Here is a 19554-nt window from a genome sequence, read left to right as displayed (position 1 = left end):
GATGTTGTGCAATCTATGCCTCCAATTCTCCATTCCCACCCATTTCCAGTCAGTCAGTTGAGGTGCTTCAGACCTGGCATGAGGAACAGTCTCCAGGGGAGTGAAAGTGCAAGGTCTGTGGAATCCCAAGATAGACAGAAGCATGTAAATTATTTCTGGTTTCCTAGACTGCTGCAAGTTTACATGGATAACACCACAGTGATGTCTGCATAAATTTTAATTTGTTCTCACTGCTGACTACTTTTACATGGAGTTGAGCTGTCTGCAGGTGCAAGAAATTAATCTTGAGAATTCTGAACATTTCTGATAAAGAAAATGCAAAATTTAAAGGTACAATGAAGCAGTTCAGTAAAAATTAAAAGTCTGAAATTGAGAGACATGAATAAGAGACAGTATCCTTCTCAGAAGTGTGAATATTTGATGTACTTAATAGAACAGGGCACAATTTAATTTTATTTAAAGATAGCCAGTACACTTTTTTCTTAGGGCCAAAAGTTAATGTTTTCCGAAAGCATGCAAGCTGTTTCTGCTTTTCACATGTGGAATGAGAACAGAGCTAAGAAAAGAACAGACAGCAATTGTGAGAGTGGGAACACAGACAGTAAAATACGCTTTAGCATGGTTAACCTTAATTTTAGATTAGATAAACCCTGTGGGTGCAACTGTCGATTTGGGCAATTGTTACTATCTGAAGAGGTAAACCATGTGTTGAAAATGTAACTAGCTTTGTGTGTTTGCTCTAAGTTAATAGGTGATGGGGTTGCTCTTAAAATATACTTAGTTTTTCATTTGAGTGCTTTCATTAAAGCAAAAAGTCTTGAAAATAAGACACAAACTCAACTGGAGATGTAAAGAAATAAGAAGTTATGTACCTACCATAACGTTCCATGTTAGTTGTCTTCATCTCGCCTTCCTTCTTGCTGTTTGGGATCGGAACCGATCCTCGGCTCCGACTCCGCCATCTTCAATAGCTCGAGAGCTGTTTACTGGCTCGAGGCTACCCCTTATCCCATGATGCCTAGCGACAGCTACCCAGATCTCATTTGAAATAGCTAATCCAGACATAATATAAGATAAACCAGTTATTAAAAAAAATGGTTCTTCCATGCATCCTAATATCTAGAATAGGTTAGGAAGACTTAGCCAGAAGAATAACAATAAAAGAATACCCAGCCAGTGAAAAAGGACTCCTCTCTCTCCACTAGGACGGGGGACGGAGGGAGGGACGCAAGAAGGAAGGCAAGATGAAGACAACTAACATGGAATGTTATGGTAGGTACATAACTTATTAATGTTAAGTTGTCTATCTCGACTTCATTCTTGCTGTTTGGGACAGCATCCCTAGCACCTAACATCCTGGGTGGCTCAGTGGAACAGACTCTTCAGAACAGTGGAACCAAAGTCAGCTCTGCACCGGGAGACCATATCCACCTTGTAATGAGAAATAAAGGTATGAGGGTTTGCCCACGTGGCAGCTGCACAGATGGAATCCATGGGCAACGTAGATTGAAAAGCTACGGAGGTGGCTAATGCCCTAGTAGAATGACGGTTTAGTTGGTAACTCTTTATTCCGTAACTGGTAAATAAAGGTAATAGTGTGGGACAACCATCTGGATAAGGTCACTTTGGAAACTGGGAGGCCTTTTTTGTTTAAGGCATAAGAAAGGAATAATTGGTCTGACTTTCTTACTTCTTTAGTTTTATGTAGGTAAAAACGCAATTGGCTATGAACATCCAATTGGTGAAGCTTGTACTCTGCCTTGTTGCTATGATTTGGGAAGAACACAGGGAGATCTATAGATTGATTTCAATTATTTTCTGAGCAGACTTTAGGAAGAAATGAAGGATTAGTCCTAAGGGCAACTCTGTCCTTGTGAAACACCAGGTAAGGAGGACGAACACATAGTGCTTGAAGTTCTGAGCCTCACCTAGCTGAAGTGATAGCAACCAGAAAGAGCATCTTCCAAGGCAGAAACTTGATGGAGCAGGATGCTGCTGGTTCAAAAGGAGGCAGAATTAAGGAAGTTTGGACTAAATTAAGGTCCCGAGGAGGAGGGGATCTCTCACTGGAGGTCTAAGAAGAGATGTTCCTCTCAAAAAAGCTTTACAGAGCTCATGAGACATGATGTTAGAATTTGTCAATCTGATATGAAAATTAGAAATGGCCGCTAAATGTACCCTAATCGTAGTGGATGTGGCCCCGGAGTGAAAATGTTGTGATAGGAACTCCAGAATTTGGTGGACTGGGGCTGAGAAGGGATCCACATTCCTAGACTCTGCTCAGCAAGAAAAACGTTTCCATTTGCTAGCATAAGTTTTTCTCGTTGTGGATTTATGAGAGGAAATAATAAACTCGCGGACTGCTGGGGAAATGCTGGGAAGCCTGGCTAAGGTTGGAAGTGGAGCAACCAAGCTGTGAGCTGGAGAGTTTGGAGGGATTGATGCAACCCGCCTGACTGATGAATTAGGAGATCTGGAATCGGGTCCAGGACTGATCGAGAAGGTAAGGGTGCAGGAATGGGAACCATATCTGTCGAGGCTAGTAGGGGGCAATGAGGATCATTTTGTAACCCAACGATTTTGCTTCTGTATGAGTTTTGGTATTAGGAGAAACGGAGGAAAAGCATAAAGAAGTCCTTGAGGCCAATCATGGACTAGAGCGTCTCTGGGTATGTGACCTGGAAGCGGAAGAAGGGAGAAGTAGTTGCTGCATTTGCTGTTGAAGGGGGGTGGCAAAAAGATCGCAGCAAGGCTGTCTCCATTTGCGGAAGATAAGATCCGCAACTTCCTTATACAGAGACCACTTGTGAGGCATGAGGATAGCTCTGCTGAGCCTGTCCGCTATGACGTTGGATCTCCCAGGGATGTGCGTTGCAATCAAAAAACGTTGGGAGGAAATCACCCACTGCCAAAGTCTGAGTGCTTCTCGACACAGGGGGTAGGATCTGGTTCCACACTGCTTGTTGATGTACCACACCACTGACATGTTGTCTGTCTGAATTGCAATGGTCCCGGAAGGAAGAGAGTCTTGAAGAGCTTGCAACGCTAGGAGCACGGCTCTCATTTCTAGGACATTAATGTGCAGATGGTACTCGTGAAGTTGCCAAGTGCCTTGGACTGTCCTGCCCAGATAATGCCCCCACCCTATCAGGAAGGAATCTGTAGTCACTGTGGCTACCGGAGGGGGTTGTATGAAGGGTCTGCCCTGAGTAACTAGTGGGGAGACCATCCACCAAGAAAGGTGCCTTTTGCATGCCTCCGTGATCAGGATCATGTGAGACATGGGTAGCTCTTGGAAAGACCACTGCATGAAAAGAAGCCACTGAAGAATTCTCACATGGAAACGCGCTAATGGAAGTAGAAGAATGGCAGCTGCCATGGAGCCCAGAGTTTGAAGGACATACCTGACTTGGACCTTTTTGCTCTGCATTAGGATTTGCACATGTTGATGAATTGTGGACACTCTTTCCAGTGGCAACCTTGGGAACATTTCCCTTGTCTGCTCCTATGTAAGTGATAGATTGAGAGGGCAACAAGGCAGATTTTTCAAAATTTATTGTAATACCTAGCTGGGTGCAAGATGTGATTGTATAATCCCGCGCTTGTAAGAGTTGATGCCTGGTGGTAGCAGTGAGGAGCCAGTCATCTAGATATGGAATCACCTGGAATCCTTGACGTCTCAGGTGAGCCATGACCCACTGCCATACATCTGGTGAACACCCTGGGGGCTGTGGTGAGACCAAGGGGCAGAGCTCTGAACTGGTAATGACTGGCCCCCACCCGAAAGCGAAGAAATCTTCTGGAGCGTCTGTCAATCTTGATATGGTAGTACGCGTCCTGAAGATCTATCGAGCACATCCAATTGTCCTGACTCAGGAAGGGTAGAATGGACTGTAGCGTGACCATCTGAAACTTTGTTCTTTGTACAGATTTGTTTAGTCTGCTGAGATCCAGAATCGGTCTCCAGTCCCCTGTCTTTTTTGGTACCAAAAAGAACTTTGAGTAAGTTCCGGATCCGTGTTGGTCTGCGGGGACTTCCTGAATGGCTCTTTTTTTCTAGCAGTTTTGAAACTTCTATTACTGCTTGCTCCTTCAGATTGGGTGGAACATCTGGAAGGGCCTTCTTTGACTGTAAGGGGGATTAATGAAAGGGAATTTTGTAACCTCCGGATATAATGGACAGTACCCATCTGTCTCTTGTTAAATTTTGCCAGGCTTTTGGGTACAGCGAAAGTCTTCCCCCGACTGCCTCCAGAGGTGAGCAGCCAGGCAACCCTTCAGGGATGCTGGAAGGGCTTGTCAGAGAAGGATTCTCTGTTGCCCTGGTTATGCGGACCCCCTCTGCACAAGGGCGGCATGTATTATTGTTGTTTCTCCCTCTGCCTCTGGAGGAAAAATCACTGCGTTTGTCAGGCAAGGCTCCCTGAGATCTGTGGAACCACATCTTTCCACTCTTCTGACCCTTGGGGTAAGGTCTAGAGATAGTGGAAAAATGGACTCCCACGGCAGAGAGAGTCTTGCCTTCTTGCTCACACCTAGTCAACGTGTCTTTCACCTGTGGCCCAAAGAGAAAGGAGCCATCAAAGGGGGTATTGGTGAAGGATGCTCGAAAGGGTTCCGCAAAGTGACACAGCCACATCCATGCATGCCTCCTGAGGGCCACACCTGTGCCCGCGGCTCTACTTGCTCCATCAGCTGCATAGGAAATGAGCCTCATGGAGGAATTAACTACAGAATTAAGAGTTGCTAGCTGGGAAGCTACTTTGGCTTGTGCTCACTCAGCTGCAGGATCTTGAAGGGCATCTCCAAGCTCTTTAAGGAGATCCCTTTGAAGGCGAGTAAAATGACATAGATAGTTCAGGGACCTCATGGAAAAGGTCACTGAAGCAATCATTCACTTTCCGTACCTGTCCATCGTTCTAGACTCCTTGTTAGGGGGATGAACAGATGAAGAGGTCTCTGCTAACTATTTTTTTGGTGGCTGCTGCTACCACCATGGCATCAATGGGCACACCTTTAGAAAGGAATTGCTTATCCTGGGGAGCTGTAATAAATTTACCAGGTCTCCTCGGATTTGGTTCCACTGTGTCCAGAGCTGACCAAGCCTTTCGAGCCACTACAGACATAAGTGGGTCGAAAGGAGGAGAAACCCAGGAGGTGGAATGTCAGGAACCAAAAGCATCCAGAAGTACAGACTCATCCTCGGTAGGGGCTAGGGGATTCCAGTTCCCCCTCTGCTTAAGCATTTCCAGGATGTCCGAGAAGAAAACATCTTCAGAGGGGCATCTCTGGGACCCTTCCAATTCATCTAAATCTGTATCAGAAGTGACAGACTCAGGGGAGTCGACGTGCTTCCTCTTGCACTTCATCTTCTGAGGGGGCTCCTCTGAGTGATCAGGGGAGGCCTCAGAAGAAGAAGAAACACCCAATGGGGTGTCTTGGAGCATCGGTTCCCTACGTTGTGGTCTGGAGGAGGAGAAGAGGTTGGCACAGACACTATGGGGGACGGAGCCAGTGGGGCTGGTAGTGGAGCTGACTCGGGGGGGGGGGGAGCACACTCCACATGACCTCAAAGGTGTCCCTGCCTCGAGGCAGAGAAAGCTCCAGTTCCGAAGAAATAGGAATCTTTCTCCGCTCCGAGGCCAATGTTGGAGCCGAGCTCACCTGCGTCGATGCTCCGAGAGAGAGAACGGGGTTGGACAAGGGACCGATGCCACTCACCCCCTTGGAGCAGACGAGGAAGCCCTGGTGTCCAGATTCCTCGATCAAAGGTACTATCTAGGTAATCGGAGCCGACATCAGAACCAAAGGAGATATGGTTATTGGAGCCGACGGTTCCACTACTCGAACCCCAACAAACTCCGGCTCCAAACTCAATGGAGTCGGAGGAGGAACTGAAAAGGAGGTGGATGGAGCCGATACCTGTTGAGGAGGGCTAGACAATAATTTAGCTAGTGCCTATGATTTTAGCAACCTACTTACTACTCTCTCCACATCATGATCCGACAGCCTAGAGGATCGAGGGGAGTGTGAAGAATGGTGACTACGTTCACTTTGCAATAATGGTGACCGAGGAGCCGAATGAACTGACTCTAACGAAGGGGACCTCAGCCTTTTATGGCTCTGAGATGGCTCCGAAACATCCGATGGAGCCGATGGAGGGATTGTCTTAGCGGTGCCAGCTGGAACCGACATACTCGGTAAATCCTGTACCGGAGTCGGCTCCGAAGGTCGAAGGTGGAGCCGACGGTTTAGAGGATTTTGGGGGTTTCACTGGCTAGGAACTCTCTTACAGGTGAATCCTGAGGTTTTAACAGAACCCTAAGGATCAATTTGTTCTTTTGCTCCTGCAGGACTCTTGGACTAAAGGCATGGCAAATAGAACAAGAGTCCTGCATGTGAACAGCGCCCAAACAATAAACGCAACTAGTGTGCCCGTCTGTCAGAGACATTTTCTGACAGCACGAGTCACACTTTTTAAAGCCAGATACTTTAGCTTCCTTAGACATAACTCAACCACAAAAAAACCAAGTACCAGAAGAGAAGCACAGATAACAAAAAAAAAAAAAAATGTACTCTAGTCAAAGTACACCAGACTATATATATATATATATATATATATATATATATATATATATATATATAAAACGATCTTTTTATTTTACTTTATTTATTTATTTTTTTAACAATAACAAAAAGAAGGAAAGGAGAGCCTTTAAGTTAAACGGCAGTCCTTGGGGAAGGGAGTGGGGGAGGGGAGAACTCTCTAACTTAAACGAGTTCTAATTAAAAAGGGACCATGAAAGAACAAAGTACCCAACAACACACACAGTGAATAAAACTAAGAAAGGTAAATTATATAATAGTTTTACGGAGTATAATAATATATTTCTACACAAAAATTTGAAAATACAAGCCTGAGCCAGAAAATGACACATCTCGCAGCTGAAGTGGCAAACGAGATCTGGGTAGCTGTCGCTAGGCATCATGGGATAAGGGGCAGCCTCGAGCCAGTAAACAGCTCTCGAGCTATTGAAGATGGCCGAGTAGGAGCCGAGGATCGGCTCCGATCCCAAACAGCAAGAATGAAGGCGAGATAGACAACTTAACATCAACTGTATATAAGATCGGCCTGCCAAACAATGTGTGCATGTAAGACAAAAGTTGGAAATGCACATTAAAAAAACTGTCATGGATAATATATGGGAACATTAGCTTTTTAATATGATATTCTGTCTGTACTGTCTTGAAATGTAAATGGCCTTACAGGTACAGACTAAAAGGAAAGAATATTCAGCCATATTAAGAAATGCATGGTGCAAATTACAAATACACATTTTAATTACACTCTTTACCCTTATAAAATACTATATCACCTTAAAATGGATAAATTGATCTTTACTTTCATGGACTGGATTCAAACAGTTGGCTGTTAAATATCTATCAGCACATAAATACTTAATGTCTAGTCAAACATCACAACCACACTTGACTGATTACTGGAATATACTATTTGATCATATTCTCCAATGATCACCACTGCTTACATTTTAGTTTTTTTTTTCTTTTACCCTAATCATACAATTTTCTCTCTCAATTCCTGGGATTATTAAATTCTATTCTAGTTCCCCCTTACTTTCATCACTGCTTGAGCTACTTCTATTATATTAAAATATATACTGAATATCCTTAATTGGGCAAATAACATGTTTGTGTATAGTTACTTGTTATATACTTTATTATTTGTACATGTGGTTTGAATAATTATTATTATGTTTGCCTATGTTATTTTGTGTTTTCAGATAGGAAATTTAAAATATAATGAGATTTAAAAAAAAGAAATGCATGATGCCAATAACAGTGCTGCAGGAGACAGATCTGGAAATAAATGAGCATAACAATTTGACAAAGAAAGGATTTCAGGATGGATATTCTGTAGGATATTATAGACAAAGAAAAAGGGAAGTAATAATTCTGATTGTTAGAGAGAATCCAACAGTAATAGAAGAGGAAACAAAGCCAATGGTGGTAGACTTGGGGTAGTAAGGAATTTGTGATAACTCGAGAGCATAACAGCTTTTTAGCATTATAACTTAGGCAACAGAAACTAGAAAAGGTTGTCGCCAAACTTAGACAGCCTATGACAAGAAAAGTAACCAGAGGGTCCTACAGTGGTATTGAAGATATTTCTGAAAGTTTATGAAAATTTGTATAAAGCAGAGGAATGTGGAAAACAAGAAAGAGCACAAATTTAAATATTTATGGAAGACTCAATTATGTCAATGTTAGAGAAAGATGACACTCAACAGTTAATTAAGATAGAAGAGGAGATAAAAATGATGGCATACAATTAAGTGGCAGGGAATTCTCCAGGAACAGATGGTATTCCTGTGGAAGTTAAGAAGGAAGAAACTGATAAAGACCTGGAAGACTTTTGTTTAACAGTATTTCAAAAGGAAGTGAAGCACCAGCATCTTGGAAGAAAGCTGTGGTGGCTGTATTACCCCCCAAAAGAGAAAGACCCATCAGACCCAGTTTCATATAGACCCATTTTAATTTTAAACCATTATTACAAAGTAGTAAGTCCAAACTAGCTAAAGGAATGGCAAAGATGTCTAAAATTGATAGATATGGATCAATGGGGTCTTGTGGAAGGAAGGCAAACATTTGGCAACTTTAACAGAGCAATGATGATCCAGAGGGAAGCAGAATGAAAGAAAATACTACTTTTTTGGTGGGTGCATTCAACAGCGTAATACATGACTTTATGAGTAATGCAATGGAAGCATTTGCATTCCGTTATACAATAATAAGGTTAATTAGAAGGATATATGAAAATTAAAATGGGAGGGTTCCTTTCCGATAAGTTGTGTTTGAACAGAGGAACCAGGCAGGAGTGTCCTCTTTTCCCTTCATTATTTGAAAAATAAGGGATTCGGCAATTCAAGGATGTAATTTGTATGTTAATCAAGAAAAGCTGGCTTTATTTGTAGTCCTGTACTTGATAAATCCCAAAAACTGCATTTTGGTGTTTTGGAACATTTTGGAGACTGTTTCAAGTTTCTTCAGGATATAAAATGAATGAAGACAAAACAAAGTCTATAGCTCTAAATTGTTTACCCACATATGAATTAGTTCAGTAACACCCAACCCACATTTATGCGGACACAACAAGATGAATTTAGGAGTATGAATTAAAAAGTATTCTGTTATGGCAGCTAAAAATGTGGGAAGATTTGAGATGAAAGGAAATACTGCCCGCACAGCTAGCTAGAATTTTGTAAATTATGTGTCATTGGTGAATAATCAAAATGATTTATACAAGATGCTTGTGTTACAAATGTATTAGAACTGTATGTCATGTGTATATCAAACTACTTGTACAGATGTGTGTGTTGAAAAAGTATTTGTAAAGTGCTGTTTGAAATATAACCACAGTGTGCCAGACTGGAAGAGAAAAGAAACGTACATGTACTATTGTAACTGTTTAAGGTATACATTTTAACAGTGGAAACTGGAATACAGGAGGTTAACCTCAGTCTAGTAAACTTTAGAAAAATATATGAAATACAATTTCTTTATAGGATACAATAAAAGGGGCTACTTCTCAAGTTTTCTATGCAGCTAGAAACACACAGAGTCTGTGCTTGGAAGATTTCTGTATTGTCCTTGGAGTGAACTAATTGATACTTTTGAAGCATGAAGGAATACAATTGTTTTATGAATTCCAGCATCTGCCAAATATCTGAGGAAAAGCCCTTGTCTGTATTTTTTTCATAGGTAGATGCTAAATGCTGCCAGCTTCAAGCAATGGAGGTCTTGGCCTGGGAACTAGAAATCAGATGCCCAGAAATGATGTCATTCTACAAGCTATCCCAGCAGTAATATTTTAGATACTAATTTATTGTGAAATATATTTAAACCTTTAAAAAAAATAAACTAGGAATACATCAGGACTTGTTTTTAATAAGACAAGCGCAAAGCTTTCACGCATAAGTTCTTTCTCAATGCATTGAGAGAGAGCTTATGTTTGAAAGCTTTGCGTTTGTCTTATTAAAAACAAGTCTTGACGTTGTATTCCTAGTTTATTTTTGTTTTTGTGCTTTTGAGTACCTCGGAATAGTTTGGTACCTACACAAAATTTTATTCTTTGCTATATTTAAACCTTTCATTGTGGCTGATCTGTGTAGCGATATTTAAGTTTTGAGAGTACTTGCATATTTATTTGGTGACACTGTGTGGGCCAATCCTAATAGCCTTGTCTAGGTCAAACTTCCATTTGTATTAGTATTAATATTGCACAGTAAGACTGTACACCCTTTGTTAAGGGCCTTAAAGCAACTCATAAGGATTCTTTAGGAAATGAAAACTACCTTATATGGGCAAAAGGGGGCATAGCTAATAATCCTGTGCCAGCCTTTCCCAGGTAGGTAGGGGTGTGTGTGTGTGTGTGTGTGTGTGTGTGTGTGTGTGCGCGTGTGCGTGTGTGTCAGCTACTTGGGCAAGGACACAAAGCACTGGCTGGACAGAGAGTGTTGGAGGACTTGGCTTTGAACCCAGGCTAAGGACTCAGTGCTACAGCTGTGCCAGTGGAGAGTCTTATTGGGGATCTGGAGAAAGGTAGAGGAACCAGCCCCAAACTGACTGCGGTCTCTGTATGTTCTTAAGGGAAACTGCACTTGATGCAGAGAGCTGCATCTGGAAATACTGTGCATGTACTTGTCATCCTTTCAGTGAACATCCCCCACTGTTGCCAGTGGTGAGGATTGAGGCTACTTGATTACTAGTCCAGTGGAGGGTTGTCACATCTGATGGGCAGTGATGGGATATCCATGTTACATTTGGCTGGCAGTGGTGGGATCATCACATCACATAATGGGTTTCAGTCGTGCGGATATTGAACTTCTGTAGCCTTTAAACAATGGTCACTAAAGAAGGTGTTTGCACTCTCAAGCAGCCATACAACAGACATTCAGAGATTCATATCACAACAGTTTTAGTTACTTTTTGCTAGCTCAGTTAGTCAGTCAGGGAGAGCAGGCAAGGAGGTCAGCAGAGGATTATGGCAGGCTGACAAGGAGCCAGTTGGCTGAGATGTGCCAAGTCAAAGGGCTGGTGCATACCAACCTGACTAAAGTGGAAATGATTGCAGCCTTAGTCACAGCTGCATCACAGACCAGCAACCAGGAGGACAACCAGACTGGTCTTGGAGGTGAACAACTCTCAGAAAATGGGTATCAGCATTTCTCTTCAGCTCTGTCTCGTCAAACTCTTTAAGACAGGATTTTCAGAAAATAACTATCCTAATTGTGGATATTTTTAAATTTCTGACTTCTCTAGATATAAAGAAGGGTAGTGTATAAAATTTTTTAGAAAATTATAATTTTCCTGTCAAAACTTCTGTGATGCTCTGATCTCCATCAGTCAAAAATACGAGTTTCTCTAAAACAGCACATCAGGATACTACTTTAAAGAAATACAATCCTTGCTAACTAATATACAAGAATTAACTAACAAAATAGACAGAATGGACTTGAAACTGGATAATTTCAAAGCGAGATGTACACAACAAATGGGCACTATTCATGAAGACTTAAAACAACAGAAAGAACAACTCTCAGGAATCCAAACAGCTCTCAATGATATGGACACGAGAATCCAGGAAAGTGAACATAATACAGAGTTTCTTTTAAAACAAAACACTCAACTGCAATCAAAGGTAGATGATCTTGAAAACAGATCTTGCTGTAATATAAGAATCTTTGGATTACCTGATAATATAGAAAAAAACAACATGGAAAAGTTTTTAACATCCTGGTTGCCAGAAATCCTAGAACTCCCTGAAGCCCTTTCCTATGGTGTTGAAAGGGTACACAGGTCTATGGTCTCATCTAAAAAACAGCAAATCTAGCTCTACTAAATCTGTGATTGTAAAATTCCTTTCATCACATAAGGAAATAGTACTGAAAACAACCTGGGCAAAATCACCAATTAAAATAAAAGACAATATAGTACTCTTCGATAATGATTATTCATCTGTAGTAATATCCAAGAGAAAGATCTTTCTGCCCTTAATAAAAGAACTTAAAAAGAACCAAATAAAATCCCATTTATTATTTCCTGCAACTAGAATTTTTGAAGACTTAGATGCAGCTCTTTCATTTGTTAAAACAAACAAGCTACTGGATAAAATTGAAGACATGGAATAGGCTAATGCTAGTTTAAAGAGACTACCAGAGAATGGAACATGGAAAACCTTTGAACAAAAAAAGAAACTTGGAAAATAAATGTCATTGGATACATAAATTCACCATTACTTACATATATTTTTTTCTTTACTTGCTTCTTTTTACTTGCAAGTGACCCAAAAAGTCCGGGGTGATGAAAATGGATCAACAAGTAAGAACTGTGAACATATTTTGTTCACTGATATTTTACTATTTTCTTGTTGGTATATTTTTATATATAGTTACTGCATTATAATTTTAAAGGATTCATTGTCTATTTTCTTATAGTATATATAATGTGTAGTTAAGTAATGGTGTTTAGCTGATTGTAGTATTTATGATAATGATTAGCAGTTTATTTTGATTGATTTTTGTCATATTACCTAGGGTTTATTTGTTTGACTCTTGTTTTATTATAGCATCCAGTTTGTGAATTAGAAATGTAGTGCTAAGTAGTAATATAATTAAAGTATTGATGTGGTTATGCTGTGTTGAGTTGGGACTAACTATTTTATATTGGTATGGAATGCTGCTGATTGTTCCCTTCCATTGATGGCATGGTGTCGCTTATTTGTTTATTCTTCTTTGTTGGTTTTCTAATTGTGCCTATATGTATATGATAAATGAAATCAATTGCTTTTTGCTTGGCTGGCTGAGTTTGAAATGCGGTTATTTTGGAGGGCTTCAGGAGTTGCTATAGCAACGCTTGGTTTTGAGACGGCTTTGCTATCCCTTCTACTTGTTATGCGCTGTACTGTGGGCTTGAGCTTTAAGATAAAAGTAAAAGTGAGTTTGTACTCACAGTTTCCAGCAGAAAGCTTTAAACGTTGTCTCCAGTGCAGATTTGGCTTGAGAACAACCTCACGAGATGTCTGTAGGACCAGGTCGCCTTTTCATTACTTCAACACGCAGATCTGAGAATCCGAATGAACTCTGAACTTGTTTGCAGCTAGATGACATAAATGGAACGTTCAAATGCACAAGAATGTCTATGTGTTCGCAAATGATTTGGATTATAAGATTCTTGCAACTAATGAATAGGACTATACAAATATAGTATGTAATCTTGTTTTTTATTTAATATAAGCTGTGCAAAGTAGGTTTTTTCCCTAATTACATCTTGTTTTAAAGCATATTCAAACTACTTTGCCACTCTAGTTTCTAAATCTAGGAAATCTAATTGAAAGTTACTTCATGTGTTCACTTCACAACGTCTCTTGTCTTGTGAAAACATAGGTAAGAATAACTTTATAAAATTCGTTGGTTTATAAAAAGAGAAATGTTTTACAGGACAAGGAAAGAATGGCACCTGAATTCTACAATAGCTTCTGGTAATCAGATGACATTAGTGGAATAATGGCAAATTCTCTTTCTTTAATGCACCATGATTACATATACAAGTACTGACCTTAGCGCCACAATATATATGTACTTTATAGACACACACATCTTAACTATCTGTAGTAATATCTCCATCTGTTTAAAACACTGTTAGTCAGCATTGCAGTTTGTCTTTTGATGCCAGTAAACATACTCACCACATATATTGTAGGAATACTCAGTACTCATCCAATCTGATATCTCATGCTTAGTTCCAGAACAGGACTGACTATTTTTATCACCTCACCACCAGTCTGACAGGTGCAGTTGTAACTGCCAATATCCCTGCAATCTAATTATGGGAATTTCTGTAAAGGATAAAGAATTATATATCAAGATCCAGTTTTAGATGATCTGACTTGTACATACTTATACATGTTAAAAAGTAGTATATTTCAATTAGCAGGTGATTATTCATTTCCATGGGAGGAAGAGAGCTCCTGTCTGCGTGTGTATTGTATATAGGGAAAAATATATTCAAAGAGTGTTACCAATGTTGTGTTATAAAAAGATGACGTGTACTAAAAACAAAATAGAATGAAGGAGTAACCATTCACAATGGTCAGCAGTTATGTCAAATACTACTTGCATAGCTTGCTAACACCTTTTTGCTTCCATGAATAGTAAGGTTGCCATTTGTGTGATTTTAATCTAGGTTTTCAATTATTATACTTATTTGTTAACAGATCATTTGCAGTCATGTCCCAGATCACAAAGGCAAGTTCTGAATGCAAAATAACTACATGGGCAATTTACATATCCAGTCAGCCAGCATGTGATTTCAAGATGAGAATAAACCAATGTAGCTGGTGAGAACACATTCAGGCATGGGGTGCATTCTCAAATTCTACACAGACAACCCCAATTCCTGGAGCTGGAACATAGAAACCTTAACCCCTGTGCCACCAATGCAACTATATGACTTTTACTGCACATGTCTAGGTGACTGCATTTTAAATGCTATGTTGTCCTGCTACTGAAGCATCACCTGTTAATGAAACTGCTGTCATTAATCACTACATATTCTATGATGTAGCTAAGGGGAGTAAATTTTATGCAATGAGTGCATTTTATACAATTATCTAACACATGAGCTGACATTCATAGGTTTTTCTGAGCCATACTGATTTCAGATTCTATGGTACTGAACTTCTGTCTGTATTATTTGTGGGTGCATGATATGTTATGTGGGGTCTATATTAGACGACCAACTGTTTAGGTGATCGAACACCTAAACATCGATCTTCTAATATCGAACCGCACAATGTCGAACGTCCCAGGGAAACACGTCCCTCGGCCACAACCCAAAAAACATTACTTTACATCTAAATTAAGTGGGGGCTGTGCCCCCCACACCCCCCTAACTAAATGTACCAACTCAGAGATCTCTCAACAGTAGGGAAATAGCAAACTCCGGCGAACGGCCAAGGGAAATCTTTCTCTGCATTATATCGGCCATTCGCTGTTTTTTTTGCTTTTGATATTAGAAGATCGATGTTTAGGTGTTCAATCACTGAAACATTCAGTCTTCTAATATAGACCCGTTATATGTACAGTTCAAGTACATATGGAGCTGTTTTCATGGCAGTGTTACAACTTGGTGCCCACAGTTGTATATAGGTGTGTGTAACAAGCTGCAATTTTCTGTAGGTAATGCAACTAAACAGAGAGAAATGACATCTTTTTCATGCTGCCTCAGGCATGTTGTTCTTAAAGGGGCAGAGCAATGTTGCACAAATACTAATAACCGTTGCAAACCGTTGGGAAATAAAACACAAATGGGTTAGAAAACACACACAAGCAAATTTAAAATGCAGCACAGAGATGTGAGTACAATGAGATAAAAGATGGGTTGTTGTGTATCTTTAGGGAATCTATGCTTTAATGTAATAATATTAATTAACACAGATTTCTATCAAGTAAAGACCATAGTGTTGGGCTAAGACTAAAACCTGGAAGGCTTAGACTTGGTTGTAATACTTATTTTTACATTTTTTTAAGAAAGACGTTTATCTGCTATTTCAACTAATTGTCTTATAATACGTTTTAAGCAAATAACATTTCAGCATCTGATATGTTTATATATATTTACATATTCAGTTCTGATGATGCTTATTACTTTGAATGCTATTATTTCCTATCAATTATTTGGATTGAAGTAATGGTTTATATTTATACTTTGGCTAATATTCTCAGAGAATAACATCATTTTATGCAGAGCCTCTGGTTGAATAAGTGATATTATGAATTATTACATATCTTTTGCGTTTACTATGATAATTTTCTCCTGGATCCGTGGTGGTGCAGCGGTAGCGTTGTTGCCTCACAGCAAGAGGTTCTCCCGTTTGATTCTCGGCTGGAATGAGGAGAGTGCCTTCTGTGTGGAGTCTGCATGTCATCCCCGCGGTTGGGTGGGAGTTCGAAAGACATGCGTAAATAGGCGTGCCTTCGTTGAAGGTTGAACTGGCACCTCGGCGTTCGTGAAAATCTACTGCCAATCATTAGCGGACCGGAGTTCCACTGTGGCAACCCCTAACTGGGAAAAGCCGAAAGACAAACAACAACAACTATGATAATTTTCTCCTACTGATGGTCACTGACAGTAAAATTCTTAAGATATAACACTAGAGGATATTTATTAGTGTTATACCTTACAAAGTAATTCTCATATGATTGTTTTTATGTACTATTCATAAGAATAGAAGCTAAAACAGTTTTATTCAGAGTAAATAATTCTCAGACAGACGCTGATTTGATGTTGCTACTGAATAGAGGGTTAATTTGAGTGATCATATGACACTCGATTTGGGAGTATTAAACTTCAGAAGGGTTAGGGGTGGTTATGATGTTATTAGTTTAAGTTATAAAAGTGTACTATTAGTTTTCTTGACATTTTCCACAATACTTGATAAAGTAATTCATATACATTTACTTTTTTCAATGCTACTACATTACTTCAAAAATAATGTATCTTTAAGTATTCCTTTCATTTTCATTAATAACTTATGGTTTTTGTCAAAATGTTTCTTTTTCAATATCATAATATTGAATGACTTCACTAAAGAGTATTTCAATTAACATTAATGAGTTAAATAATCCAAATAAGAGGGGGAGTTTCTTTAAATATCTCAAACTACATAAAGTTCAATTAATATTCTTACAAGAAACACATTTGAAAACAGAGGATATATTTAGATTAGACAATAAATCATATTCAGTGTTAGTTCAGAACATTTTCAAAAGAAGAGAGGAGTAGCCATCTTATGTAACAACTCCCTACCTAGACCAAAAATTATTAATACCTATAAAGATAATAAAGGAATGTTTTGTCTTGTTATTATTAAGTTTAACAACAAAATCTACACCTTAGTAAGCCTATATTGTATTCAAGGAATAGGTACTAATACGGTAAAACAACATTTTGATCATATAGTACAACTTTCTAAGGGACATATAATAATAGTTGGTGATTTTAACTGTAGTTTAGATAATAAAGGCTCAACATCACATAATAAAAGAAGAATTACAGCTTCAGCCAAACTGTTGAAAGATTTTTTTGGAATCTTACCTCTTTAAAGATATACATACCTTTGTTGATTCCGATTCTTTAGCTTATACTTTTTTTCATATTGACATAATACACATTCAAAGATAGATAGAGTTTTATGTTCTAATGAATTAGTAGATTCTTTAACCAATACAAAGGTGATTACATGCCCGTTATCTGATCACAATTCAATAATTTTTGAATTTTTAGTTACTCCAATTCGTAATGTTCAAATAAGTAGAACATCTGCCTATATAACTAAATTGAAAGATTTTAAAGAATTTATAACATCAGAAGTTCAGAATTTTTAGAACAAAACAATATTAATGACATCTCTGAAATTTTTGTATGGGATGCATTAAAAGCTTTTCTATGGCAGAATTATTAATTTGTATAACAAAAAGTTGAGGTGAATAGTTAACAGACATACAACATAAGCTAGATTCCTTGAAACTTATTCAAGAAAAAGATATTAATAAAAATGATAAAAGAAATACATTCTTTGAATAATAAATATATGGAAATACTGAACCATAAAAAACATGATTATTTTAGAAAAATGTACAGTTTTAAAATTCTCCACTAATCCTAGATCACTACATTTATTAGCTACTAAAACTAAAAGAATAAATTCAACCATATACATGAATTTTTTTCCTCTAAAAAGAAAAAGACAGTCTCAGGTATAAACATATCTTAACTGAATTTAGAGAATTTTTACCAATATTAATCAACAATCTAAGATAATAGGTTCTAATCAAGAAATCAAATCTTTCATTAAAAATATACAAAAAAGACTATGAAATGAACAAGATACTTTTACTGACAAGCCCATCTCCTTTAAAGATATTCAATCCCAGATTACTAAATTAAAACTTAAAAGCACCAGGAAATGATGGTATCATTCCAGAAATGTATAAGCTATTACCAAGTAACGCCTTAAAACTGCTTCATAAAGTTTTCTATATTTCCCAAAATAATACTTTAATATCTCCATCATGGAAATGTACTTTTATCTCCCCAATCCTTAAAACTAATAAGGACCATGTTAAATGGTCATCCTATAGACCTATCCCCTTACTGAACATCGATTACAAAATGTTTATGTCAATTTTTCCAGATAGACTTAAAAATATTTTGCACACATTAGTTGAAGAAGACCAAACTGGATTTATAGTAAACCAAAATTCTTATGATAATATCAAAAGAATTATCTCCTTAATTGAATCAGTTAAATATTTAAATAATAATTTAACATTAATCAGTCTCGACATAAACTGTGATTTCAACTCAGTTAATTGGGAGTATTTATTTATATTATTAGAGAAATTAAACTTTTCTAATAGTTTTATAAATCTAATTATACGATTATATCAGGGTAGCCAAGCATACATTAAAATAGGCACAAATACATCCCAAAATATGCCAATTATTAAAGAAACCAAGCAAGGATGTCCTTTATCTCCTTTACTATACACATTAGATTATGGAACCTTGGGCTAATTTGATAAGATATAATGAAAACATCGAAGGATATAGGTTGACCACTAATGAAGTTTCCAAAATACAAATGTTTGCAGACTACATACTTACTAATCTAGGTCGTAATAATACATCTATTCATGCTCATTTTAAATATGCTGAGTATTTTAAAAAATATTCAAGTTTATCCTTTAATAATAATAAAAGTAAAATCTTAGTAATTGTCCCTAAAAAACTAGAACTACAGGATGTTTATAAAAAAATATCGAGCACAATCTGATGAATTACTTTATCTAGGCATTGCAATTGCTAACAACATAAAATATATTATTCAAATTCATTACAATAAAAGTTTGTTGGCAATAAGAAATCTCATTATAAATGGAATAAAAGCCAGTTTTCTATGGATGAAAAACTTTTAATTATAAAGATTATACAATTACCCAAAATTATTTATATTATTCAATCTCTTTACCCCCACCTAGTTCAATAATTAAGAAATTTAATTCTATGATACATAAATTTTTATGGTTTCCTATTAGACCTAGAATTGCCTTATTGTGTCATATGAAAAATTGGGAAAATGGAGGTATAGCTTTGCCTAATTTGGAAATCTACTCAGTCTCTACAATGGCTACATCAATTTCTCTTCTTACAGATATCAAATACACTGCTAAATGTAAAAATATTCTAGAAATATTAACGAGTAATGCAATAAACAATAATAAACCACAGAAATTAATATTGGTTAATAACTCTTATCTGGATCTTAAAAGATTATTTTTCTACTTATTCCTCTCAGAATTTTAGATCTAATTATATAACTCTTCTTTTGAGATATTTTAGAAACTCTCTCTCTCTATATATATATATATATATATATATATATATATATAATTTTGATTTGTATAAAGACTG

General features: G+C 37.8%; 1 protein-coding gene across 2 annotated transcripts in view; it reads right to left on the bottom strand.

The window, feature by feature from the left end:
- Nucleotides 1-19554, bottom strand: part of RIC8B (RIC8 guanine nucleotide exchange factor B) — a 1378718-nt gene that overhangs the window by 1138238 nt on the left and 220926 nt on the right. Inside the window, exon 3 of one of the 2 annotated variants that reach the window (XM_044088145.1) lies at nt 13030-13176. The exons of the other annotated variant lie outside the window; for it this stretch is intronic. The gene's annotated coding sequence lies outside the window, so the exon portion shown is untranslated. The remainder of the gene's footprint in view (nt 1-13029; nt 13177-19554) is intronic. 2 annotated transcript variants of the gene reach the window in all.

This window comes from Protopterus annectens, chromosome 11.part0 (assembly GCF_019279795.1).
Source record: "Protopterus annectens isolate FY-2018-M chromosome 11.part0, PAN1.0, whole genome shotgun sequence".
Classification (NCBI taxonomy): domain Eukaryota; kingdom Metazoa; phylum Chordata; order Ceratodontiformes; family Protopteridae; genus Protopterus; species Protopterus annectens.
Note: the sequence above shows the minus strand (reverse complement) of the source record. Positions and strands in the feature narration are given on the sequence as shown.